The 26,311-nt window shown below is 43.9% G+C and overlaps 1 long non-coding RNA gene across 1 annotated transcript in view; it reads left to right on the forward strand.

Moving 5' to 3' along the window:
• LOC132335344 (uncharacterized) overlaps positions 1 to 26,311 on the forward strand; it is a 108,611-nt gene that overhangs the window by 65,738 nt on the left and 16,562 nt on the right. The window contains exon 3 of the long non-coding RNA XR_009488642.1: positions 25,926 to 26,064. This is a non-coding gene — a long non-coding RNA (uncharacterized LOC132335344). The remainder of the gene's footprint in view (positions 1 to 25,925; positions 26,065 to 26,311) is intronic.

Consider the following 26,311-nt stretch of genomic DNA (forward strand, 5'->3'; position numbering starts at 1 on the left):
TGACAGTAAAAATAGCAGGCACCTTGGTCTTTGGAGTGGGTTCCCTAAATTATTAATATTTTCCTACCTTGGTATGCAGACTGCTTCTCCATTGGGACTATGGACAGTTCTGAACACCTAAACCCTCTTATCTACTGCAAGTTGATTTATTTTCTCCAGAAATTGTACAGAAGACGTCTCTATAAATTGCAATTGTTTTGACCAAATTAGGCAAACCCCACTAATGCAAACAGATTTAGCTGAGAATAAAGACACAAAGCTGGGATACCACAAAGTTCCTCAACTGTTTAGATTTAAAACCTTGCTCCACACAAACAGATATGGCATAGAAAATTGTACTATAAGTAGTTAATGAATGTTTCTTATTTAAAATATGCTCTTTATAATTGTCTTTAAATGTGCCTTTTAAAAAGCAAAGTTTGCTCCCAAACCAGCATCATTCTGAAAGTGCTGTGACACTCCAGAAAGTAGGTTTCATGCATGTTGGGAGACATACCAGTGGCTCATCACTTTGAATTTCTGTTCAGGTTATTAGTCAGAACTAATCCCACATTTTATAGAATTGTTTCCTGATTCCTTTTCAACATTGAAAACTTTGATTAAGTCTAATGAATGGATCTTTTGGGGTTCTTTATAAGTGAGTATAAAAGGAAATAAAAAGGTGTTTTAGCAACAATCTCTTTGAAGTCAATTTATCTAGAGAAGAAAAATTTATTTGATAACTATCTACTGCAAAATTACAAATTATTATAGCATTGCATAAAATGTCTGCTGTACTATTGAACTGTAATTGTCAAAAGAGAATTTCATTTAATCTTACTGGAGGGCACTTACCACTTATTTTATCTGAATTCCTTGATATTTTTATTCTAAGCACTTTATGATTCATAATGTCATTCTTTAGTTCACATATAGCAGCCTCCAGAAGCAGAGATGGCTGAAGAATGGCAATTGCAATTTGTGACATTTTTTGTAGATTTTTCTTTTTCTACTTCCATACCACTTTCCATTCACACTTTCAAACATATTTTTGGAGCAGGATTCAGTCAAAGCACCCATTTTGAAACTCAAGAAGGTCAGACATTTTATTCAGTCCTTTTTTTTTTTCCCTTAGTCTGTCCCAAGAAACCTTTCCATCAAAAACTTTGAATCAATACCCTCCTGTTAAACAGGCTGGTTTAGCAAACCAGCTTATTTACTTAAGAAAAAAAGAAAAAAAGCCCTTCCAACCAGTGCAGTTCTGAAGATGCTGCAGCCAACAACACAGCAAAATACCAAGATCTTGATATTAATTAAAATTTAGAAGAAAACTGGCTGATAAATATTGGTACTACTTGAACATTGTTCAAGTCATTGTGAGATTGAGCCGTGGCTCTTGGAGTCAAGCACTGCTAGTTTCAGTGGATGTACTGAAGCAAGGGCATTGTTTTCCAAAGGTTTCTACAAATATTTCTTGGTCTGATAAAAGTTCAAGGTAGAAAAGCTTAGTAAACTTGAATCTGATATCAGCAAGGTAGTCTGGAAAATTGTATTCATTTTGCTGAAGAGTGGAAATAAATGGGATAAAGAAATAGCTACTCCATGGTTTAGTTATTTTAGCTGTTGCCTTTTTCTCTATGCATTGTGGAAAAGTATTACATAAGTCATTAAAATCCAGTGATTTATAGTTTTATGTAGCCAATGTTGCTGTTGAAGAACTAAAACAATTAAAACCCAGCTTCTGAACCTCTTTTGAAGAGATTATCCCTGGCAGGTTCATTTCTGTTTACTTGTTACTCCAATCTAGAAATAAATTAGAACTATTTCAGCTGAAAAAAGCCTTAATCTATTTTTCCAAATGACTGCCTTGAAAACAAACACGTCAGGGGTTCTCTGTGATAACTGGTACATGCCCTGTGCTGTGCAGGGGCTGCCAGGCCCCTCACCACAGGGAACACCAGGCTAATGGGGCTTTTCTGCCTCTCCAGAAATAACAGGGAGGGAGGAAAGGCCCAGAAAAATCAGTGAGGCAGTCAGAAATGTGGCACAGACACTGGGAATTACAGGCAAATGGTCTGAGGCACACAGAGGTGTCATGCAAAATTTGCTGCACAGCTGGGAAAGGTGAGGCTGGGACAGGCACAGAGAGCTCCTGGGAGCAGGAGAGAGCAGCTGGAAAGTTTCTCTGTGGTGAAGGGCAGAGCCAGGCCCATCTAATCCTGTTGGACATCATGCTCTTGAAAGTCTCATCTTCCAGATTCAAAGGAAAGCCAAAGCCTCATCTACATATTAAAAATTGTTTAACACTTGGCCCAAGAGCTGGAGGTCTGACACTGCTGTTCTGTATTTATGTGCCTGGCCTTGGTGTGCACAGATTGAGAGAAAAGAAGCAAAGCCCTTCCTGGAGAGGGGATTTGGTATCTGCAGCAATCCCCCAAGGCCCATTGCATCCTCTATCACTGTCCTGGGGAGAGAGGTTATTCTAATATTGCTGCTACTAATGTTGAGATTAAAATATTGTATGGGGACTGAAAAATTTGGAGTTCATTTTCTGGCTCTGTCAAAAAGCAGTCAGAGGAGTTAGTTAAATCATTTAATCTCTGCACCTCACATCCTTATCATCTGACAATTCAGTATCTCACAGGGCTGTTATGAAGTACAGTACATTAATGTGAGTCATTTCCATTCTGCAATGATGGTTTCCATGTACTTGGGGAGATTGAGGCTTTCTATTTGCATGAAAGCAGATATTTGCTCATGAAGTGTTAGTCACAAAGCAGCAGCAAGGCAAAAATGCCTGTCATCCAGCAAGCTGTGACTAATGCTGTTTCCACATCTGTATCTACAGCAATTCAGGTGGAAATTATTTTCCATTTAAAATGCATTGATTTTTATTTGTTGCAGTAAGCTCAGGCAGACAGACCCTTTGATACCAAAGCAAGGACTCAGACAGACAGGTCTGTCTGGGCATGTTTGTCCAGCTCAAGTGGGAATGAAATCAGAAAACCCCCAAAATATTATCTAAATGGGACCAGTAGGGGAGGGACAAAGTGCATTTGGTCTTTAAAGATACTTTTCAATGGCAGTATTCTAAGGTTCTGAGAAACAAGGTTTGATAGTGGCTCCTCTTGAACATGGCAGCTGAGCTTGTCATTTGTTTGAAAATTCTGTCCTGGAGTCCTTGATATCAGAAATATGCTGAATATTTGGCACTAGCTTGTAAATACATTTTGTAAGAGAGTTCATAACATTTAAAAAAATGTATTGTGAATTGAGCAACCTTGAAATCTCTTGATCTTGGGAGAAAAGCTCATTCCATGGCTCGTCTGGCTGTCCCTGTGTGTGGAGCTGCAGCCACAGCCAGGAACCATGGCACTGCTGGGGTGCTGTGGCTGCATTGCTGCCTGCAGAGGCTGCTGATGGCATCCTGCAGCACCAGCCCCAGATTCACCCCAAGCCCTGCAGCATCCTCAGCCCCAGCAGCAGCCCTGGGAGTCACTGTGGATCTGGTAGTGGCCCTGCACCCAAAACTCCATCTGAAATCGAGACAACCCAATATCTGACAGGGATATGTGAGTAGAAACAGGCACAGTTTGTTTTGAACAGCAAAGAGCAAACTGAGAAGGAACTGTTTAGTGGAGGTTAATACCATGCTGCAAAGAACACTAATAAAGGAAAATAAGAAACAGGCTATGCAGCAATTTCTGACCAAAACAGAATAACCTCCAAAACAAATACTCTTCTCTTACTTTATTCGCAAGCTTGCAGCTCCTGTACTGTAATAATTACTTTGATGATTTTTGAAGGGGATTCTATTTTCCTCTGAAAATGTTTACAGCCAGCCCCATCAGATCTAATTATTCCTGGCTTTTTCTTCAGCAGTTTTTCAAAGAGATTGAGTACAACAGCATTTATCTTTTCAAGAGAGGAAGAAAGGAGCTAAAATTGTGAGGTAGCTATCCTCCTGGAATATGGGCTTTTACATTTCCAGATAAATGAATATATTTAACTAGGCCATAATGAATAATTAAGTAAAACCTTCTATTTCATTGCATTGAAATGGATCTTGTTGGCTTCTTATTATCATTTATTATTTATTTTAATTAATCTTAATTGCCATGACAATTCTCATTTTAGAAGATACCGAGATGATTAAGAAGAAAACTTTCCCAGAGCCATGATGACAGTATTTGTAGAGCACTGATGGAACTATATTTGTGGTCTGGTTTTTGGCTCTTGCTCTCAGTTGGTTCAGCACCTCTCACACGTAAGGTCACGTTCCGAGTTCGCGTTCGCGGTTGGACCCTTGCCCTCAGAAGACCCCAATACCTTGTGGTGTTTGCCATGCCCCTGGGTCTTTGGATCTTGTCCCTTAACTGTGCAGTTTCCACATTTGTTAGTTTGTTATTAAAGTCCATTCTTCAGGCCAGCCCATCATTCCCATCCCTTATTTTGCCAGTCACTCCGGCCAAGCCAAACAAGCGAAGACCGCGATACTGAACAGCCTTGGCAGCTCCTCTGCTGGCCACTCTCACCTCCAGGGAATGGCAGGGTGAGCCTCACCTGGTGCAGGAGTGCCAGGGGACAGCAATCAGGTGCATCCTGAATGAAGATGCTCTTTAGAGTAAGCAGCAACTCTGGTGTTGCTCAGGAGCTGTGGTGTGGGAGGCACACTCCATGCCCTGGTGAGGTCTGAGCCCCTCTTGTGCACCTTTGCAGAGCACCAGGGACACAAAACCTCACCAAGAAGTGGAGAGCAGCACCTGGTATGTGACAAATCCCATTTCTCTGCAGCCCTGGGGACAGCCCTGAGTGTTTGTCCCCTCCCCTGACCCCAAGGACCAGCAGGAGGATGCAGTGTGTATGGACCAGCACAACAGGTTAGGTTAGACATTAGTAAAAAATTCTTCACTGAAAGAGTGATTGGGCACTGGGCACCTCTGCCCAGGGAGGGCTGGAGTCACTGTCCCTGGATGTGTTTAATTAAAGGCTGGACAGGGCACTTGGTGCCAGGGTTTGGGTGATGAGGAGGTGTTAGGCCACAGGTTGGACTTGATGATCTCAAAAGGTTATTTGCAACCCAGTTCATTTTTGTTCAGTAGAGCCCAGGCAGGGCAAGGAGACAGGCTGGCAGGGTAGGAACAGAGAGATGGCATCAGCCATGTCCAGGGCAGCCCTGGGACTCTCAGGCTGGAGCCTGCTGATCCTGCAGGGAGAAGTGAGCCAGCAGCTGCTCCCCCGGCCAGAATGTTCCAGCCTGGATCTGCCTGCTGGCTGCATCCCCTGGGATCAGCTGCTGCCACATGGACCTGGGAGGAGCTTCTTTGTAAGGAAAAACAGCACCACAAACCCATTTTTATGTGCTTAATGGGCTATTAATATGTGTTTGATATGATAGGCCAAAAGGATTCACTGTATCACACAATTGTGTTCTTTCAGGTAGGCAGAAATTCTCAGTTCTGAGTTTTGGTGTGAACGTTCTGTGAAATATTTGATGTGAAAATTCTGTGGGGTTTTGTGGATGTTTTGCTGAGAGTTTTTTAATTGTAACAATTAGTAAGAATATTATGACTGGTGGGGAAATCTATGGCCAGGAGGAGAGTTAGTCACTCCTTAAATTACTTATTTCAGCAACATAAATATCCTTTCTAGGATTCCAGGTATTTGTGTCATTGCACAGTAACATTTGTATTGTAACTATGCATCATTATTTATCTACTATCATGATTTATCTACTATCAGTATTTATCTGCTGTTAAATTAATTTGACAGTGTTAAAGCAGACAGAAAACAACTAGTAACTCCTATTTATAAAAATATGCAATCAGCAGTGCAATAATTCCCTGCTAAGTTAGTTCACTCAAATATATTAGATTTTCACTGTTAAAAAACAAGTCTCCTGTTATCAAAAGAAAGGTGACACTTGTACTCATATCAATTTACCACTAGCTTTACTTCATCAAAGCTGAAATACAAAAGCTGAAAAAAAATCCTGAAATGCATTTTCATTGCAATTCAGTCTTTTCTAAGGGAGACAATATTGTTTTGTTACCATTTTTTTCTCTCATGATAGATAAAGAAAATATTTGCTAAAATATGTCATTGCTTTTCTAATTGCCTTCACAGTATAAAGCGTGATTGTAATTTCTATATTCTTGTTATGTCCAGACCTGGATCATCTGGCATTGCCTTAATCTGATCACAGAAGTCATGGCCTGACAGTTCAGCTCTTTACCCTCACAACTTCTATCTCACTCCTTGTCCTTATTCAAAAAGAAATCTGAAACAAACAGAATTACAGTTTTGCTACTCCTGGAATCTGCTGGGGCTGGGTGGAGCTGCACCCAGGGCTGCTGGAAACTCCCTCAGGCATCAAACCCTGGTTTAGACTGTGCCCTGCATTTCTCAGCAATTATTTACAATAATTTTACTGACTCTGAGACACAATGCTTCTTTAGAGAACCCTCCATAAGATATGATACTGTTATTGAGGGGCTTTGTCTCTCTGGGCAGTACCTTGCTGTGCTCAGCAAAGCTCCTGCTAATACCCCTGGCTGTGCTTGTGGAGGTTTCACCATCTGATTTCCTCCTTCTTTGGCTCTGGGGGTGTTTTCAGCCCGCTGGAGCACCTGGGAGCCTGGGACACATCCCTGCCTGTGCCCAGAGGGGACAGGGGGCTGTCCTGGGGTGAGAGCAGCTCTGCTGCAGGTCCCATCCCCAGGCAGAGTCTGTTCCCTTGCCCAGTCCTGCTTTGCTCAGGGTTCTCTGAGCTGCCAAGCTCCAAATATCCCTCAAATCCTCTCTTCCAGGAGACCAGGATGGGAAGCTATCAGTGCCAGCTGAGTTCTTAGAAGGGCCATGTGAGCTTTGGGCTGTGGGAACCTTGTACCCATATCTACCAGGGAAATAATATTTTAAACACACATAAATGCATCCAGCTATTTCAGCACAGGGAAAATACTGATATTACTAAGAACATTATACAACACTTTCTTCAGTCCAAGGGAAGTTTTTCTAGAAACTTGGGTAAACAATCCCTGACAAAAGCTGTTTATTTTAACTGGGAGCTGGGCAAGCTGACCTAATAGATCTTTTCCATTTCTCACCTCTAAAACCGACTGCAGGTTTTGTTTTGTTTTTTTTTTTTTTTGTTTGTTTTTTTTTTTTTGTTTTTGTTTTTTTTTGTCAGTGATCAGTGGAGCATATCTGTGTGTGCTGGAAAAGAGATTGGCTATAACCATCTTGTACTTGCTTTGACACGTGCTTTGTCTTCTTATAAAAAACAAACTTTAAAAATTCACAGTTAATGAGGCCTCAGATTCTTATAAGCAGATTAATCAGGCTGTGCCAGTACAAGGCACATGGTTAAACACAGTCTCTTCTAAGCAAGGGCATGACTTCCTCCTTTTAAAGCATATCTTTTGCTTTTGGGTCTCTGAGTCTTGACTTACATTTAATCTTTCAATTAAATTCCCTTCAGATGTGAATTTTGTCAATACTCATTTCTCCCACACAAAAATCTGCTTACATTATGTGATGTTTTCTTCAGATCTTCTCTATTCTGCATGGCATTTCCCACCCCCTTTTTTATTTTTTCCTTTTCTCTGTTTTTAACAGTGCCTGAAGCTTTGTCTTTGTCCTTCACTGGTGTCCCCAGGACAGCAAATCCCCTGTGCAGGACAGATCCCCCCTGAGCCCCTCTGCTGCCCCAGGAGGTCCCAGCTCCAGCAGGGACGGGAGGAGCAGGGGCTCACAGCCCAGGGCAGGCACCCCTGGGTGCCCAGGTTCAGTTCAGAGAATGAGGAGGGAACAAAGAATAGAAGAAACAAGTGAGGAAATTAATGCCCCTGTTAAATGCAGGAGGTCTCAAGCCAGCTCGGTGTGTTCTCTCACACATCCCAGGGTCATTCCTCAGCTCCTGGGTTCACTCCCAGGTGTGCAGGGCCTTGGGCACGCCCAGGGCTGAGCATGGTGGTGCTGTGCCTCATCCCTCCTGTGGCTGGAACAACCCTGGCCAGCTTTGGACTCGGCTCTTCTCTGTATTTCATTTTGGGTGAGAGCCCCTGTTGGCAGGTTGAACATGCTGCTTTTTAGGAGCTCATAGTTCAGAAGGGTTTTGTGAATTTCTGCAGCTTTGAGCAGCCATAAAGAGAGCTGTTATCCCTTCTTGAACACAGCTGTACTTTTTTCAGAGCTGGGTTTTGATGCCCACTTTTATTTGTCCTTTGAGCTTTGTCACTGAGTAGAGCCACTCGCAGTTGGAGAACATCAAAGGATGGGTGGTTTTACAGGTCACATTTAAGCATATAAATAGCTTTGAAGTTCATACTTTATTGGAAGAAAATGCTTGGTTGGTTGTGGTTTCATCAGATCTTAATTACTGAAACTGACTCTGACCACTAATGAAACTTCAAACCAAAGTAACATGGTCTTTGCTTCAAAGGGAGTTTCACACCCAGAGTGGGCAGCCAGGGGACAAGGACTAATACAAAGACTCAGGAGACTGAGGACTTCTCCTTTTTTCAACTTATTCTGACAGGAAAATGCTCAGATATCTCCTTTTGTACCTACACATTCAGGATCTCATCAGAATCTTGAGAGTTACAATAAGTTACAATAGATTCCTTTAAACTGCTCTTTGAGGAGACAGGGCTTCTGCTCGTGGGCTGCCATAGGAATTTCCCAAATTAATGGTCTGGGCAAACTTCAGAGTAGGTTTGCAGTGTGAATGCCGACAGCCTGTCTGTTCACTGACCTCCCTCCAGAGACTTGGAAAGATAAAAATTTATTATCCCTCCCTGGTGGACTCCCAGGAGACTCACTCTAAGTCTTTTCACAACACATTCAGGTGTGAGCCTTGACCTAAGAACTAAAAATCTGTCTTAAAGTCAGGGGAATGCACCTGCAAGAATGGGCACATTTCAACCCTAATTGTTCCTTTTCCAAGCAGGATGAATATGAGCAAATTCTGCTTTCAGGCAGGCTGCTATTGAGGGGGACCTCCCTGCACAGAATAATTCATCCAAATTAGCCACTGCATCTGCTTTCAGTCACACAGCTCTCCATCACTGTTTTACAGATTAAAAAATCTCGTCTAAGATTTAACACGTTGATTCAATTACTTCAACTTGTGCTTCAAACACCATCAAAGTGTTGATTCTTTTCCCCTAATTCTTTTGAAAGGCTAATTCAGATTGACTCATTAACTAGAGAAGACTGCAAATTTGGATAATGCATTTAAGTGGAGAAGCTTGATCCATCTTGATTAAAAGATATTTTGTAGCTAATGCTTAACCTCTGAAGTTCATAAACTGAGCTACAGTTAATGAGTGTGCTTCATTCTCAAATGTTTAAGCATCCTCCCACTTCTTTTTGCCCCAAAATCAAAAGGAGACATTTTGTGAGCTGAGAAATGCAATGTTTATGCTAATTCAATATCATAATTATTTCACAGTTACTGAAATACCTATGTGCAAACAGTTACATAAATGCCACGTACAAATACACCAGCATACTGTTTGCTTTGCTGAGTAAATCAGTTCATTAGAAGGATAAATTATTACATTGGCTAATTAGCCATCATCCAGGAGGGACATTTTCATGAAGAGCCAGATGGGCAAAAACTGTCCTGGATCACTTGTTTTGAAAAGGCACTGCAGGAAAAACTGATTAGCAAATATTTCTGATACATTTCCTTGTATTTGGAACAGGCAGGTATGTGGAAAAAAACAAACTTGGTGCATGACTTTGAGGCATGGAAGGGGATCCTGGCTTCCTGCATCACAGGCATAAATTAAAGAATATATGCATAAAACCAAATAGTTTTGGGGGCTGTATTCTAGGTCACAAACATGAGGTTAAACAGTTTCTGAACCTGATCTCTGGGGTTAGGAGAGCTAGCAATTGTGCTTGACTACAAAAAAAAGGGATTAATGTTGTCTTGGTTTGGATAAGACAGGTGCCTGCTAAAGAAGGCAGGAGCTTCCCCTGAAATGGAGAATGCAAACCCTCCCCACCCCTCCAAATTGCTATGAATTTTAAATTAAGGGGCTCTCAGGCAACAAAAAAATACGGGAGCAGGAAATAACAGTTCTTTAATAGGGAAGGGGGGAAAAAACATAAAATGATAAAATAAAAACAATGCAGTACACTAAAATGACAGAGTCAGAACTCAACCTGACACCCTGTTGGTCAGGGTGCTGGCAGCAGTCCAATTGGAAAAGTGGCTGCAGTCCTCCTGAGGTGTCAGGTGTGGTTCTGTTGGAGCAGGGGGTCTTGTAGAAAAAGGGTGATTCTTCCTCCGCAGATCCGTGGAAGTAGAAGCAGCTGCTGTTCCTCTGGTGAATCCAGTGGAGAAGCTGTGCTGGTGTGTCAGAATCTCCTGATTATATCTGGATAGCAATGCTCGGCTCCTCTCTCTGGGCGGAGCATCTCACAATGGGATGTTACAGTTCTTATCAGCCATGCAGTGACATTCAATAGCCTCTTATCACGGGATGCCCCCTGCTGAGGGAGGAGTGATTGTGATCTCGCAGGGAGAGAGATAAGGGGAAATTGCCCACTTAACACCTAGACAACTGCCATACAGATGGTAATAGAATACATCCTGCCTTGCAATCCAGAACAAATGTGTACAGTGGAGTGCAGCAAATAAGATGAATTTTGTAGAGTTCTTTTTACACCAAAATACTTGTTTACTGTAAAACAGCAGTTTACTGTAAAACAGGCATCTGACTGTTCAGATCACAGGAGATGTGAGCAGCAAAATTGGGTGAGAAACTTTTCAAGTAATGTTTGTTCAAAATTTTGCATGTGCAAGAGGTGTTTGCAAACTCAAGAAAGTCATCTCCTGACAGGAGGAAAATGAAAGTGGGCCACAGGCCAAAAGCTTGCAGAGAGTAACTCCCAGCAGCACATGGCAGGGCACCAGAAACCAGAAATTTTCTCCTCCCTGCAGAGTCTCTCTGGAAATCCCAGAAGAATTTTGAACACATCCTTCACATTGCTGACCCAGGCACCCGGAGAAGGAACCCTCTGCTCCTCCAGCTTTGCTAAGTCAGCAGAGGGAAGACCCAGAGCTGCCAAGGGATTTGCTCTGACCTGGTGGGGCCCTCTGTGAGCCTTTTTCTCTGCTGAAGCACTGGTGTAGCTGCAGTGGAAATGGCAGCTTTCTCTGTGGCCTTAAGACTGCTAAATGTGCTTTTGTGAGTGTGATTGTGTGCTTGGCACAGAAGCATTTTCCTCTTGGAGTTTGGGAGGCACAGAGGAAGCTGACCCAGTGCTCACACACTGAAAGGGATGTGAGCTCTACCCCTGCCACTGCAGCAGCTATCACAGTGGCTTTTTGTAATAGGAAAGATCTGACCAAGGAAGCAAGCAATATGTTTCTCGTTCACAAATAATATCCACTTCTCTGGCATGGATGTTTTAGTCCAGAAATTTTATATCTCAACAGTTATTGCCTGAAAGAAAACAATATCCCTCCAATGTGAGTCCCTGGGAAATGAAACTGTCTGAGAGAACTTGTGTTTGGACAGTTTTGTTTGCTCCTCAGTGCATATAATTAAGTTTGAATACTTCATTTTCAGGCTACATTGAAGTTATCTTAAAAGTCATTTACTGGTTGCAAGTCATTTCATCTCAGAGAAGAGCCTTAATTGTGAGTTCTGTTTTCTTTCCCTTGACTTCAGGAAGCAGAGGTTCAAGCAGTCTGTGTGTAAGTGTCTGCCAGGAGGGTGACACCTGCCTGCTCATCTGGAAACAGAGACTTGGGGGTCACCAGCTTGCATGGCCAGGATGTCAGGCTCTCCCAGGGTCACCTCCCTGGTAATCTCAGTTCTGGCCTTTGGGAGTTCCTCCCTTTGCTCCCAGCATCTTGTCCAGCTCTCCAAAAATAGAGAGTCCCTAAACTGCAGCTGATGTAAGTCACAGAGCATCAGTGATTTCCATTGGAAGCTGAGGGCAGGATGTGGCTGTGGAATGCTGGAATGGCACTGACAGAGCCTTTCAGAGCAGCGTGGCTGTGTCCTGCCCCGTGAGGGGGGTTCACAGCAGGCGTGGTGACAGCAGAGGGTGACAGCACCAGGACATCAGTACTTTCCTCATAGGCTCTTCTGCCACAGGAAAAGAAGCTGGTGTTCATGCAGGGGATGAGTCAAAAGCTTCAGCAGCAGCAAGGTCTCTCTGTGCCAGGGAGATGAAAAATTCCTCCCTGCCTTGCTTCTTATGCTGCATCTCAGTGGGGTGAAGTGACAGTGCAAAGATGGATGAGACAGAGAGCTGCTGCTCTGGTCCCCAGCCACCCCATCTCATTCAGGGCTCTTTTTGACAAAGTAGGTTACTAGATCTGTGTATAATGAGGGCAGGGATTGTGCTGCTGCTGCTGCTCTCCCAGTGCTTAGCTCTGGCCCAGTGGTGTGTCCCTGCTGGGGGGGACGTTGCCCTGCCCTAGCACAGGAGCTCCCAGGGGCCACTGACTGAGCAAGGACTGGCCCTGGCTGACCCTGCCCCTCCACACTGGTGAGCACAGGCCAGGAAGTTCCTGGCAGGGAACCTACATGCTCATCTAGACCTGAAATCTGACTCCTAGAGCCTTGGAATGGGTTGGGTTGGAAGGGACCCTAAAGCCCATCTCATTCCATCCCCTTCCACTATCCCAGGCTGCTTCAAGCCCCATCCAGCCTGGCCTTGGGCACTTCCAGGGATGGGGCAGCCCCAGCTTCGCTGGGCACCCTGTGCCAGGGCCTCACCACCCTCACAGTTAAGAATTTCCTCTCAATATCCAGCCTAAACCTGCCCTACCCCTCATATGGCACTTGGTGCTATAGTCTGGTTGAGATGTTAGGGCAGAAGTTGGACTTGATGATCTTAGAGGTCTCTTCCAACCTCATTATTCTGTGATTCTGTGATTCTGTGATTCTGTGATTCTGTGATATGTTTTTGTGTCCTGATACAAACTCATAATTCAGTGCACATGCATTACAAATGTACTTACCCCTGTAACATCACTAGAGAGGTACTTTCACACTTCACACTTTAATCTAAGTTCTTTTGCTTATTATGATATAGGACATGCCCCAGGGGTCTGTGGAGAATTTTACATATTCATGGCAAAATTGTCTCTCCAGCAAATTGTTTCCTGTCTGAAAGATAAGACAAACAGATTTAGTATGAAAACAGTGGTAATCTGAGTCCAGGACTTGCCCAAAGATTTCCTCTGATTTCCAGATTCCAGTGTGAAGCTGCTGTTCATTGGATCTCATTGCTGGAAGCCCCACCACTGGCAGCAGATGGCTGGAAAGCAGAGACAGCTCTGCACAGCTCCTGCCATCCCCCCCAGGGCATTGCACAGCCCCCAGTGCAGGCTGGTGCTGCTGGGACATATCTGGAGGCAAATCTGCCAGCAGAGCATCTCCCTTCTCCTTTTCATCTTATTTTTAGCTCTTCATTTGAGCAGCATTATTCGCCCCGATTCCTGTTTATTGCTTTGAAGAGAGAATGCATCCCACCTCTGCAGTCCAGGGCAGCACCCATGGGGAAAGCAGCTTTCCTCCACCAGCCATGGCACTGCCTCTCAGATGTGGCACCTCTCATGGTGGAGCATTTACATGGCAAGGCTGGGCACTGCAGAGGGAGGTGAAATGTGGAGGGTGGTGGCAGGGCACTCAGGGCACTCTGCTGTAGCGCTCAGGCTTGGGTTGCAAAGATCTGGATGATTCTCTAAAGCCATTTTCCAAAACTAATACTAATAGTGTGTGTGATTAGTTTTGAATCCATAAATATAAATGAGAATTTTTGGCTTAATTGTGGGAAATCTTAGGCTTTGCATTTCAGTGGTGGCTTCCTTTTCATCTGGCAACATAATCCCTGACTTTGTTTTAAATAGTAACACTTTAAAAATATATCTGTCAATATCCACATGGCTGAAGGTAAAGGTCTGGAGTAAGTCACTCAGGGCTGTGAGATTTCCTGCTGGGAAGGATGCAGTGAGAGACAGAGCAGATTAGAATCCCTAGGGACAGAACAAGGAACCAGAGCTGCCAAGCTCACAGAGCTTAGTGTGGCACATGGGCCATGTGCTTTGCCAATAATCCTGGCCCAGCACTCCCCAGAAATGTGAAATATCTGGTCATTTTGTCCTCCCCATTGCTTCTGCCATGTCCTGTGACCACTGAGAGGCAATACCAGATTGGCTTCCACTGAGAAACCAGTGGGCTGGGGGATGTGTCATGTTTTAATATTCCCTTAAAATCTGCTCAGAGGCACTTGGGCAAGTCTCAGTGGCTGATGTGTGGCCTTCAGGAGGGAACAGGGTGATGGATCAAACACCTGCAGGTGTTGACTCCTCCCATGCAGGTGGGTGCCCCCCACACTGGCTGTGTGCCAGGAGCCATCATGCAGCATTCCCTGGCCTTAGGTCATGGTTCTTAATTTTGAAACAGTTGGGTAGGAGATGGCTGGGTCTGCAACCAGTGAAACTTGACTTCTCCAAGTCCTTTAGCTCAAACAAACCAAGGTGAGAGAGCAGCAGTGGCTAGAGAGGAAGGGATGAGCATGATGGGACCGGAGAGCAGCAGTGAAGCTCCTGAAGCAGAGGAGCTCCTCTTCCTTCAGGAACACCTTTGAGCCAGGCAGCAGAGTCCTGCTGCTCCCAAACAGGAGGCTCCACAGGCAGGGCTGCATGGATAAACTATTTAAATATGTTCCCAACCTACTTATTTATGGATGCATATTCTGGGAATCCTGAAGCACTGCCAGCCCTTTGTCAAGCTTTTGGGAGGCACGTGCACTGCTGGAGAGAGCCTGCTGCTGTCTGACTTCTTTTTCCAACAGATCAGGCATGCAGTGTTTATTCCTCACTGATCTCTCTTGGCAGGTTCAGCTTTGTTTGGGCTGGCTTTTCTCCTAGCCTAGTCAGTAGTCCTCTCTGCATGGTCTAACAGCTATATCTGCATTCCCAAAAATCTCAATTTCCTGCTTATTCTGAATTCCATATAATATATTGATACTTGCATTAATAAAGCACAAGGGACATCCAGGGCTTTAATTAACTGAGTTCAGCTGTCTTTGAACTTGAGAAAGGTGCTGCCACAAACCATGATATAAATGAAACTAAATTGATAAAGCTGATCACAAATCCAGACAGTCAGAATGAAAAACAGCTATGCCAACTTGAAAAAAAAAAACCCTTGTTTTTCTTTTCATCAACTTCCATTATATTTGATTATAAATATAAATTCCAAAACACATCTATACCTACTCAAATAGGGCCAAATCCTTATTTGCCATTCCTGGCTACATCCCAGGTTGTAGCTTAGAGAACCTGAGCACTTCCTTCAAATCCTTGATGACAATAACCTGGCTTTTTCTTCTGCCCCCATTGTGGCCTCAAATGTGCTAATGCAGCTGCCAGGTTTGGGCAGGAGAGGATTTCAGTGGAGCCAGGCAGCTTTCAGAGTTCTCTGGGAACAGGATTGGGCCATCAAGTGGAGATAACTTGGGTTACATGGTAATTTGAAAGGTAACTCCTGCTTTAATTGGCAGCTGGATCTTCTCTTCTGAACTGCTGAGGATGCAATGACAAGGATAAACAGCACCACAGGACCTGGCTACAATTTCTGACTGGCTGGACTTCATGTGAGCTCAAAATCATGTCCACGTTTATGGAAAAAAGCTGTTGAAAGGAGAGTGTTACCATTGTCATTGTATGGACAAAGGAATGGCCCTGTGGGGATAGGCTTCTGACAGCTCTATTTATAACCCTCCTCCAAACAGAGCCTGTCCTCCCCAGCTGGGTGTGAGTTAACAGGAGATACGAGTTATGCTGGGTCTCTCATGGCAAATCAAATGCAATAAGAAACACGTTTGAATGTGAACCTACAATTTTCAAACTCTGTTTAAAACCTGATGATGCTCTCTTCTGGGATTTTCTGGGTGACTTGTAATCTTTGCACAGTAATCTGCAGCAGCAGAAGTTGCACATGAGCCACTGTACTTTTAAAGTGATTCCTCACATTGCCTGCAGCTCCGTGGCAATTGCTCACTGCGGGTAATTAAATTGTCCTGGGCAGAGCTGGGGAAGGATGCATGGCAAATGGAAAGAGGAGAAAAATTAGGGCAAGAGGTTCACTGATCATAGCTGATGCTAAAATATCTTTTTTTAATGGAACAATTTGTTTTCTAGTTTATAGTAGTAGCTGAATTAATCAGCTGCCTGTGGCTGCCTTTGCATACAGATTTGGGGACGGGCAGGGCAGGGTGCAGCCCAGGGCAGGGTGCAGGCAGGGTGACCACACTGGCTCTGCCACTGAGCATCCAGCCCCAGCTCTCTTTAAAGAATCTGTTCCATTTTATTTGCATTTTCTGCCTTACCACTTCTCTTTCCATCCCTGATAATCTTTTTATATTTATCACTTGGCCTTCCTCCTAAAATTGGTGACTTTTCTGCTACAATTACCTGGCAGAGTTCAAGGTCAGGAACTCACCACTCAACATGGAAAGAGATGCAAGAAATGGTTTTAGCAACAAAGCACTACCCATGTGCTGCAGCATGCTGCTGCTCTTTAGCAACTAAACACCACCTCAAAATGAATTAATGGGTTTTTCCAAGGTTAGGCCCTCTGTGCTCTTCAGAGCAGAACTGGAAGGTGAAATAACTGAGTGGTTTAGTGGCAACACACATCAAGACAAAATAAGAGTTTCTAGTTTTGCATCCCAGTTCCTTGATGACAATATGTATAAAAGAATCTTTGAAACAGGCTGGGAATCAAATAAATATTCAGCTGGAGAAACAAATTAGGAACAGATAGTTCCAGACCTAACCAGGGATGCAAAACCCTCTGTTGATCTAGAAATTAGAGATTTCCATAGCCAGCTGAGCATTTCCCAAAGAGTATCTAAATATTTCCCAAGGTTAATCTGAGAGTAGGAATGATCTATAAATCATTATGATGTGATGAGTAGATAAATCAGACAAAAATGTGGTTTTTTTAAACTCCTATTCAGGATAGTGATAGCTGAATGCTAGATAAAATTGTAAATTGTTATTTATAAAGGCATTTGTACTCTGAAGGAAAACTAGAATGGAAAGTTACTCTGTTTGGGGGTTTGTTGTCTGGGGAGAGGGGTTTGAGTGTTTCTGGTTCCTTTTAAATTAGCTGGTTGAAACAATTTGTATATCTATCCTAGCACCAGCCTTGCCAAAAGCCTGAGCTGAACACCAGGAGTCTGTGAAGCAATTTTACAGAATTCATTGGGCTTTTGGTCAAACCCAGACATGGGTTCATTCATGTTCTCATGGCTTTAATTTGAGTCTCTCACAGCTGATAATACTGAGATTACAAAATACACTTGTGGAAGAAGCATCAGTCCTGGCCTTTCCCACAAGTCTGGTTCCAGGTGAAATACTGGATTTTGCCATGGAAATTTCCTTTCTTTTGTATCTTTGTTTCTTTCAAATACACATTTGAAGGATTTTCCAGCTCCAGAATATGCTGTCTCTAGTCTAGAAGATCTTTATTTCAAGTGCAGTAGTCAGATTGATGGTTCTTTTACCTGAAATAGCCAGTGGCTGTTTCAATTAGCACTCTGTAGGCATTTCCCCAGGGGGTTGGGCTATGTAGGGTGTGCATGGCAGTGGTTGCCATTCCTGTAGGAAAATCAGGCCAGATTTCCTTACCTGAGACCCAGCTGGCAGAGCTCAGGTGGGGCTGGCAGCCTGGGAGTTACAGCCCTGCATGGATTTTGCACTCTCTGCTGTGTTCCCTGCAGCACCTGAACTTGTACCTAAGCTAGTTCATTTGTAATTGGAGGGGGTTTCCACTTTTTGGGAATTTCTTTACAAAATTATCTACAGACTTATCTGTACACAGATTCTCATTTACACAGGAGAAGCCCTTGGCTGCTTGGAGCTTATCACAGTGTTCCTGTTCTCTGTATTTACACACAAATTACTGCAAGTCCTTTAAGTTCTCCCACACCACAGCAATGGCAAGGTGGTGATTTATGTTTTAACTGTAGCAGCAACTCACCAATTGTCATGGATATTTTAATGAGTGCTATAGACTTTATATCTGGTGAAAGAATATAATTTTTAGATGTCTACTCTTGCCAGATGACATAGCAGAAGAGAGGCACAAACTGTTCAAATGAACAAATGTCTAATAGGCTGATCAGAAAATTACACTGTAGCTGCTTTTTTTCATGTTTCTTTGCTGCCAGACATTTGCTAAGCTGATGACCTGATTGACAGGTAACACTTCACTGCATTTGTAGGTTTCTTTGAACAAAGATCAGAGAAATAAAATAATGAAGAAAAATATATTTACTACTAGCAGAAAATCTAAAGGAACAGTTTGCATGTTCCTCAAGAGCTGTGTTTCCCAGGGAAAAGGGCAAAGGTAATGGGAATGAAATGATCTGAATAGCCTTTGTAACTTCTCTCATTTGAATTGTCAGAGTGGAGGAAATCACTCAGAACTAACCCCCGGCTTGAGTCTCAAGATGAGAATCTTCAGAGAATGTGAGCAGGGAAGCACCAGGGGTCAGCTAGAGACCCTCCCTGGGGGAGGGAGGGAGGACACAGGGAGGGATCCTGAGGGACAGGGCTGTCTTTAAGGGGGGATGTTTTCAGAGAGGCATGACACAAACCTGAGCTGAGCTATCTTGGCAGACATAAGCCATACCACAATTGGATTTTTTTTGCATGTCCCTATAAACAAGGTCCATGAGGACTTCACAGAGTGGCTATGGGATATTAGGGGGAGATGTTTGTAAAGAACTTGGGAAGATTTTCACCCAGTTTTTGGTGTTCTGGTCACCAGGGTCTCTTGCAAGAGCCTGAGAACCCAAGCAGCCTCTAACCAGAAAGACTTTTCTTTCCTCCTGGTTTCTGCTAAAGGAATTCCTTCTCCTTCAGGGTTACAGGAGAGGAAAAGGGACAGCAGTAAAAGTGAGAGGGAAGATGGATAGCTATCACTGTAAAGTGCAACCTTCTGAGTCACAGCCCTCTTAGGAAAAGGGAGCCTGGGAGAGGAGAATAACTCCTTTAGTTTTAACTGAATGGTTGAGATTGATAGCAAGAGGAAAGATAGTTGCTGTCAGCAAGCAGGATTCCTGCCCACTGCAGGGGATGAGGAGAGAGCAGCAACCATGCCCAGACAGCCAGGTCATTGTCACGTGGTTCTAACTGTGGTCAGGTTTGGGTGTTGCAGGTTCAGACTGGTGATCAAGGCCTGGAAGGCTCCATGGGTCACTCTCAGCCCTCTGATGTGAGCTCAGCTCTTGACGCTCATCTTCTCTGCAGTTGCTGACAGGTCCCTTCTGAGCATTTGTTGTTAGCCAAGCCAACAGGAAATACTTTCAGGGCTCACAAAGAGGTTGGATTGTAAAATATTGAAGGAGGATGAAAAAAAAAAAAGTAAAAGGAAATTAAAAAGGACTGATTTGCACATGAATGTATTTTTTATCAGTTTTCAGGCTTATTGGATGACGGCATAAAAGATTAAAAATATCCTTACCCACTGAGTGAGAAATGTATGTTATTAATGCAGATAAACTTAATTGAAGCTAGATGTCAGACATTTAAAATCTATTTCTATAGAGGTTTTTCCACTCTTGTTGAGAGGCTGAAATTCATCATGCTTGGACTTGATGTTCCTAAAGCTGGAGAGGAAGGGAAAAGTGGCCCAACAAGCTCCTGCTCCCTGGAAGGAGGGGAGGTACCACAGGGATGTCTTGGATGGAGGCTGTCTGGGTGCCTGGGCCTAATTTCCTGCTATCCCAGAGTCTTCTGTGATCTGTCTCCATGTCTGAGTGGGAATATAAGGTGCTCCTTACATGACAGACAGGTGGGAGCTAGAAAAAGATTAAGTATGACTAGATATGCAGGTTTTAAACTTTATTGTAAAAAGGGTGATTTAATGTTAGGTATAAAAAGAAAAGCAGATAAAGCAGGGCATACATTTTCTCTTTACCCAGTCCCTTTTATCAGACCTGCTAGATTTCAGGGAAATATCTTCAGATTTTTGAGCCACAATGTCTTCAAATTTTTAAAGCCAGCCAGTGTTTTAGCTAAGAGATAGACAGGACAGAGAGTATCCATCTGGTTACCACTGTGCTGATAGAAATTGCCAGATCATTCCCCTCCCTCAGAGTATCTGTAAAAGTCAGTGTTGACTGCCTTTCTCCTCCTTTGTGTGCTGCATTAGGGTCAGGACCAGGCTCCCAGGAGTTTGTTTAAATTAACAGGAACCTGAATAGGCATATTTACGTCTGAAACCTGACAGCCAAATATTCATTAAACAAGGATTTGCCCTAATTGGGTGGGCTTCCTTAGGCAATAATAAATAAAATTGTTAAACTGTATTAACCCAAAAGAAAATTGTCCTCCTTCCTCCACAGGTGCCTTGAGCTGTTGGGATTTTTCTCCAGACCTCCATTAGATGCTGAACACAGGGTTTCATTTTACTCATCTAGAGATAAGTGCAGCATGCCAGCTCCATATGGGCAGGGCTGAGAACAGCTTTCTGCTTCATGGCTGACACCATTAAGGGCTGAAAACTCTCCCACATTTGTTTATTCACAGCATCCCAAGAGACTGTGTCCTGTGAATGAGCCTGTTTGGGCTGCAGTCCCCTCCCTGGAAACAGGACTAGCAGAGGGATGGAGAAAGCTGGAGGAACTGGAAAGAAATTAAACACACAAGGTGTCCTGGGCTCATGTGAGCCAGCAGCTTCCCAGCTTTGGGGCTGCAGTACTGAGGGCAGGGGAGAGAATGAGCCCTTGCTAGAGGTGCTGGGAGCTTTGACAGGTCTGCTGTGGTGTTTAACAGAGCTGGGTGGTGTCTTCTGCCTGTCTGTGCCCCTGTCAGGGGCTGTGTTGCTCCATGGGCCAGGCATCACTGGCAGAGGAAGAAAAATTGCACTGTGGGATCCTTGAGTTCTGGTTTCTGACATTTAGAAGGTTAATTCTGAAATGATTCCATTCTTTCTTTCCTAGTTTCCCAGGTGTTTAATTTTTGTTAAAATTACCATTGTGGAAGGGTCCTGGGCTGAGCACATCAGGGCCAAAGCACAGCAGGTGCCTGCCTGTGCTCTGACCCTCCAGTCACCAGCTCCCTGGCCCTTCAAGGAACAGCAGGTTCTGCAAGAAACACTGCAGAAAATGCCAATACTGAACTCCCACAGAAATCTCAGGCAGTAACAAAACCAGAGGAGATCCAAGTGGGTCATGATCCCACCCATAGGTATCTTGGGCAAGCAGGCACTGCTCTCCCAGGTTTGTGTCAAATCCATCTTGGATTTTATTTCATTTGCTCAGCTCAGAATTGAAGCTGCACCAAAACTTCCACACGTGTGAGATCAGGGCTCATGTCACTGATATTAGTCAGTAATAGGAAACTGAACAATGGAGTGTGGATTAAAAAACAGCCATGAAAACCATCATGTTTCAGCACTCTTTAAGTGCTAGCAACTGCTACTTTTCTTTTTTGCATGAAAAATGTTTCTCTGAATTGCAACAGTTGAGGCAATCAACAGCTGCAGCATTAAAAATCAGGCAGATAAACCTGAAAATTGTGTGCAATTTGTAATCTGCACAATGTGCACTCTTCTGCCAGAATACATTTTCTGGAGAACATTTATTTGGGTCACATCCCCCAACCTGGGATTCCTCAGGAAGATTCAGCAGGTTTTATCCAGCATAAACAAAAAAACATTTCTGCATTCAGGCAGAGAGGTGCTGCAGAGAGGCATCAGCAAGGCCCTGTCAATCTTCACTTACAATGAAGTGCTGAAAGACAAAAGATAGACTGTGGAGTGTTTCAGGAGAGAGACACTGAGACATCTGCAGCCTCACAACACTGACAGAGCCCTCCGCAAGTCTAAGAGGGGTTGTTCCTTCTTGGAAAGAAGGGCTTTTATCCAGTAACAGTGCTTCTAATCAGTTTTCTGTCCCCTCTGTCATGTCGTATTGACTATTTGCCAGCAGGTGAAGCTCCTGCCTGTGGCACCCACCTGCACACTGCACCCCTGCCAGCCTGTGACAAGCTCCAGAGTGGCCACTTGCAGCAGGACTTGTACAGCAGAGCTGGAAATAATGAGAAACACAGCCCCCCGCTTTGCCATTAGAATCCTGGTGAGCCTTTTCATTGCCTGTGGTGCAGAAGACAAAGAACACAGGTTGGAGTCATCTCTCAGGAAATGGGAGCAGTGAATTTGAGGAAAGAATTAAGCCAGTCTGTGTTTTCCAAGGCAAGGCAGCTGATTGCTGGGTGGATTTCCCTGTTGTGCTGTGCTGCTCAGGGAGAGGGAGGTACAGCAGCACGGCCCAGGTCTGCTGGGGTGAGAGTGCACCTGAAAAGCACCTGAAAATCACCCAAATACCGTCGGAGGATTCAATCAGTGTTTCATCATAAACCCCACAACAACAAAAAAGCAAAGCAAAAAACCCCAAACAAAAAAAAAAAAAAAAACAACCCTGAAAAACAAAACAACCAAACCATCCTCCAAAACAAAACCAAAACCCCCCAAGTTTTATATTGAACTGGAAAGCTAACTATTTGCTGTGATCCAAACCAGAGTGCTCTAAAAGTTTTGCAGACAGTCTAAGGCACTCTGTGGGCAGATGCTGAACATTTTCTTCCCATTTGGCTTCCAACACTGCACTCCATGTCTCATAGTACCATGCATTTGTTAAATCATACCCCACATTTTTGTTAGAATTCACAGCTGCACCTCCATGGTGAGCACATCTGCAGGGAGCTCTCCCACAGCCCAGCAGCCATCCCTGTCCTTCATTTCTGACACTCTCTGTGCTTTGGCCCCAGCACTGAGCCCAGCTTTAGCCATAGATCCACAGCTTTATGATGTGTGTCTGGTCCCCCTGGCCCCTGGCAGCCCTGCACCACCCCATTAGCTTGCAGTTGCTGCTCTTTGCTCTTGTACACAAAGCAGAATTCTCAATTTCTGCTGCTGATACAGAGAAATGCTGGTGTGCACCTGCTCTGTACTCCAGTGAAGCCACCTCAGCAGAGAAATGAGAGTTCCACAGCTGTTCTAATGAGTACTGGAAGGTTAGCCTGGCAGGTTACAACAGGTAGTAATTGTCTGCTGTTACATAACAACCTGTGATAACAACCTGACCACAGTGTTATTATGGAAATAGCACCACAACATTTCTCTCAATATGCTGAGGTCAAATAAGGTCTGTATTGCCTTATCTTGGAGGTAATTTATTCCTTTGAATTGCACCGTGAGGCAGTGCCATGGGGGTTTTTACAGCTCAGGCAGTCCTGAGAGAAGTTTGTGAGTGCTCACATGTGATGAACACTTGCAATGGCTGAAAGAACACCTGAGCTCCTTGGCATGTGCAGTAATTGATTCCTAGGAAAAAGTTAGTCTGAAGCTGTAAGTAATCCATGCACTTTTCTTTTGGGTCCTGGGAGGCTACAGGGAGAGTGGGGCCCCACCGCAGAGAAGGGAGAAAAAGCACCTCAAAGTCATTAAGAAAGTCCCAAGAAATTGGGCTCTGATAATTTTCAGTCCTGGTCACATAATTCATCCTTAATTTGAGATGTCACAACTGTCCTCCAAGTTTCTGCTGAGAATGCCCTCCCCTCCTGCAGTGGGGGTGGGAGGCACCATCTCCTGCAGCAGAAGTGCCTGTGGTGCAGCTCTCCAGAACCAGGCTCCAATTAGCTGCACATAAGCTCCAGAAAAAAAGCTTTACAATATGTGCCAACACGGTGGGAACTAATTGCATGTGACAGTGCACTAATTGTGTTGTGCCTTTGAGCAAGTGCAGGACTTGAATGGAGATGGTGACTCCAGCTTTGCTCTCAGCACAGGCAGGGGAGGAGAGAATTCAGCTGGGGAGCTCTGTCTGCAGTGGGGGGCACCAGGCTGCTGGCTCCTTCTGAGCCTGGAGCAGCCAGGAGCACCTGGAGCATCCAGGAGCACCTGGACCATTCAGGAGGATCTGGTCTATCCAGGAGGATCTGGATCTTCCAGGAGGATCTGGACCTTCCAGGAGGATCTGGACCTTCCAGGAGCACCTGGACCATCCAGGAGCACTTGGGCCAGCCCAGCTCAGCTGCAAAAACCCCACCTGGCAGTGGCGGGAGCACATCAAATCTTTGTGTTGTTATTCCTAGATTTTACTGCTGTCAATACCAAAGATTTTGGTTTCTTTAACTAATATAAGGTGCTTATTGGGTGTTGGTTTTTTTTTTTTACCACGGACGTTCTCCAAAGAAGGACTGACAAATCAACCCAGGGAAATGAGATGTCCTGCCATTCTTGCCCCCACAGCAGCTCTCTGACCTGACTGATGGTCTGGCAGGGGCTGCTGGAAATTCTGCTCCCTGATGAGCCCCAGGTGACACTGGGGGCAGACAAGAGTCCTGGGCCCAATATGAATGACCCCAGTACATGGAAAGAGGGATGGTCAGCTGAGGGAAACAGGGATTTAAGAGAGGTTTGCAGGTGGCAGGCTTTGTCACTCCTGGCAGCACCTCTGCAGCTGTCCTTGCTCTGGAACAAGGGACCCCAGTGCAGGAGATTTTTTTAGGGACTTGTGAAAAAAAATTTCATCAAACTAAGTCAACAAAAGCCCATGGATCACTCTGACATTGCTCTACAGGCACAGAGGATTGAGGACATCTGGGAGCTCAGAAGGAGCATTGCAATTGAATACCACTGCCCATCAAATTGGTGATCAGAGACAGCATCAAAATCCGGGATTTGTGACATTTCAGAGGATGATTGCAAAAAACAAAAGGAGATGTGTAAAACCTAATAAGCTATATGCCAATGTAATGTCAAAGTGAGCATGCAATATTAATGATATTTAAAAATGTACATGTAGATTCAATTTTGATACAAGTGGTAAATCATGTAATAAAATAAAGCAGAATATTTTACCTGCTAGGTTTGAAATGCAGTTGGAAAGGAATTTATGACAGTGTAGCCTTTAGTAATAAATGGTAGAAGGAAGCACATCACTCATAAACATTCCTTTGTGAGTGGTGGAGTGCTTTAATTTATGAAAAGGTTACTGTGGTCAAAATGATCCATTCTGCACAGCAGGACACAAGCACTGCTCTGGAGGATTTCAGTCTTTCTGGAGAAAAGAATCCCATAATAGTGTGGGAAACAGCCCTCAATCTAACAGAGTTAACCTCTGTGGGTATTTTCTTAGGAAAAAAAAAACATTTTCTACTTGTCATAGTTACTTGACTGTTTCTCAGACTGCAAAATTCCCTGATCCTTAACAAAATGAGCTATGTGTTTTATTATCATTCCCCCTTGCTAAAATTATATCTCAAGGATTTTTTCTAGTTTTGTAAGGTTGATTCCAAACTATTAAAGACTTTTTTTTCCCCAGTTCTTAAAAAAAAAAAAATTGTTGGGGTAGGACACTTGAGGATTTTTACTTTCTGCTACTTTGCAATGTATTCATTCAGCAATTGCTGTAGCAATGTTAAAATAAAGGTATAAAAAATTCTGGTTTTCATCTAAGATGAGAATTCTTAAATCATACTATTGAATAGTTTTTGATAGAAAACAATAACAAGTTCCCATTAGGTAAATAAGTAATGTATTATCATTAAACATAAAAAAGTGTAATGCAATGAGAATTCTCTTGCCATTGCAGCTGAAGGCTGACTGCTACAGAACCAGAGCAGAGTGGCTCTGAGGATGCACTTGGGTTTGTTTTGGCTGTGAGGGCTCTCCAGCTGAGGCTCTCTGTGCCAGGTGTCCAAGCACAGAGCAGGAGGGCTGGGATGTGACAGGAAGGAAAACATGACAAGAGGCAGCAAAGCCAGGAGGGGCTGGGGCTGTAGGGGTGGGGGGGGCGGTGATGCTGCAGCCCAGGCTCCTGCATCCTTCTCCATTCTGAATTTGTTAATTTATGTCCAAACAACCTTTTTCTCTTGATTTTGGCAGAATAAGCGTCGCTCCTCTCCCTGTGAAAATTGTCTTATCAGCAAAGGCTCCTCAGCACCCTTCAGATAAGTAGCCCAGGGGCCCCCAGGCTGCTCCCCTGTCCTTCAGCCAGAGCTCCTCCTGCTCCACAGCCCTGCAGGTGTGTGGGAAGCAACTCCACAAATGCCTTTTTTGCATAGAAATGAGAAGCTATTTTAAAATTAGATTACTATCATAAAAAGCCTTGCTGCTGCATCTCATCTGTTCTACCTTTCCACTTACATTCCTTTTATTGCTGCTAAGCTTCTTACCATGCCACATCTTTTAGGTGCATGATTAAAAGTATTTTAAAATATCCAAGCTGTTCTGAGTGATAGCAAGTTCAAAATAATAAACTCTAATTTGAA

The sequence above is a fragment of the Haemorhous mexicanus genome, chromosome 17 (genome assembly GCF_027477595.1).
Source record: "Haemorhous mexicanus isolate bHaeMex1 chromosome 17, bHaeMex1.pri, whole genome shotgun sequence".
NCBI classification, from domain to species: domain Eukaryota; kingdom Metazoa; phylum Chordata; class Aves; order Passeriformes; family Fringillidae; genus Haemorhous; species Haemorhous mexicanus.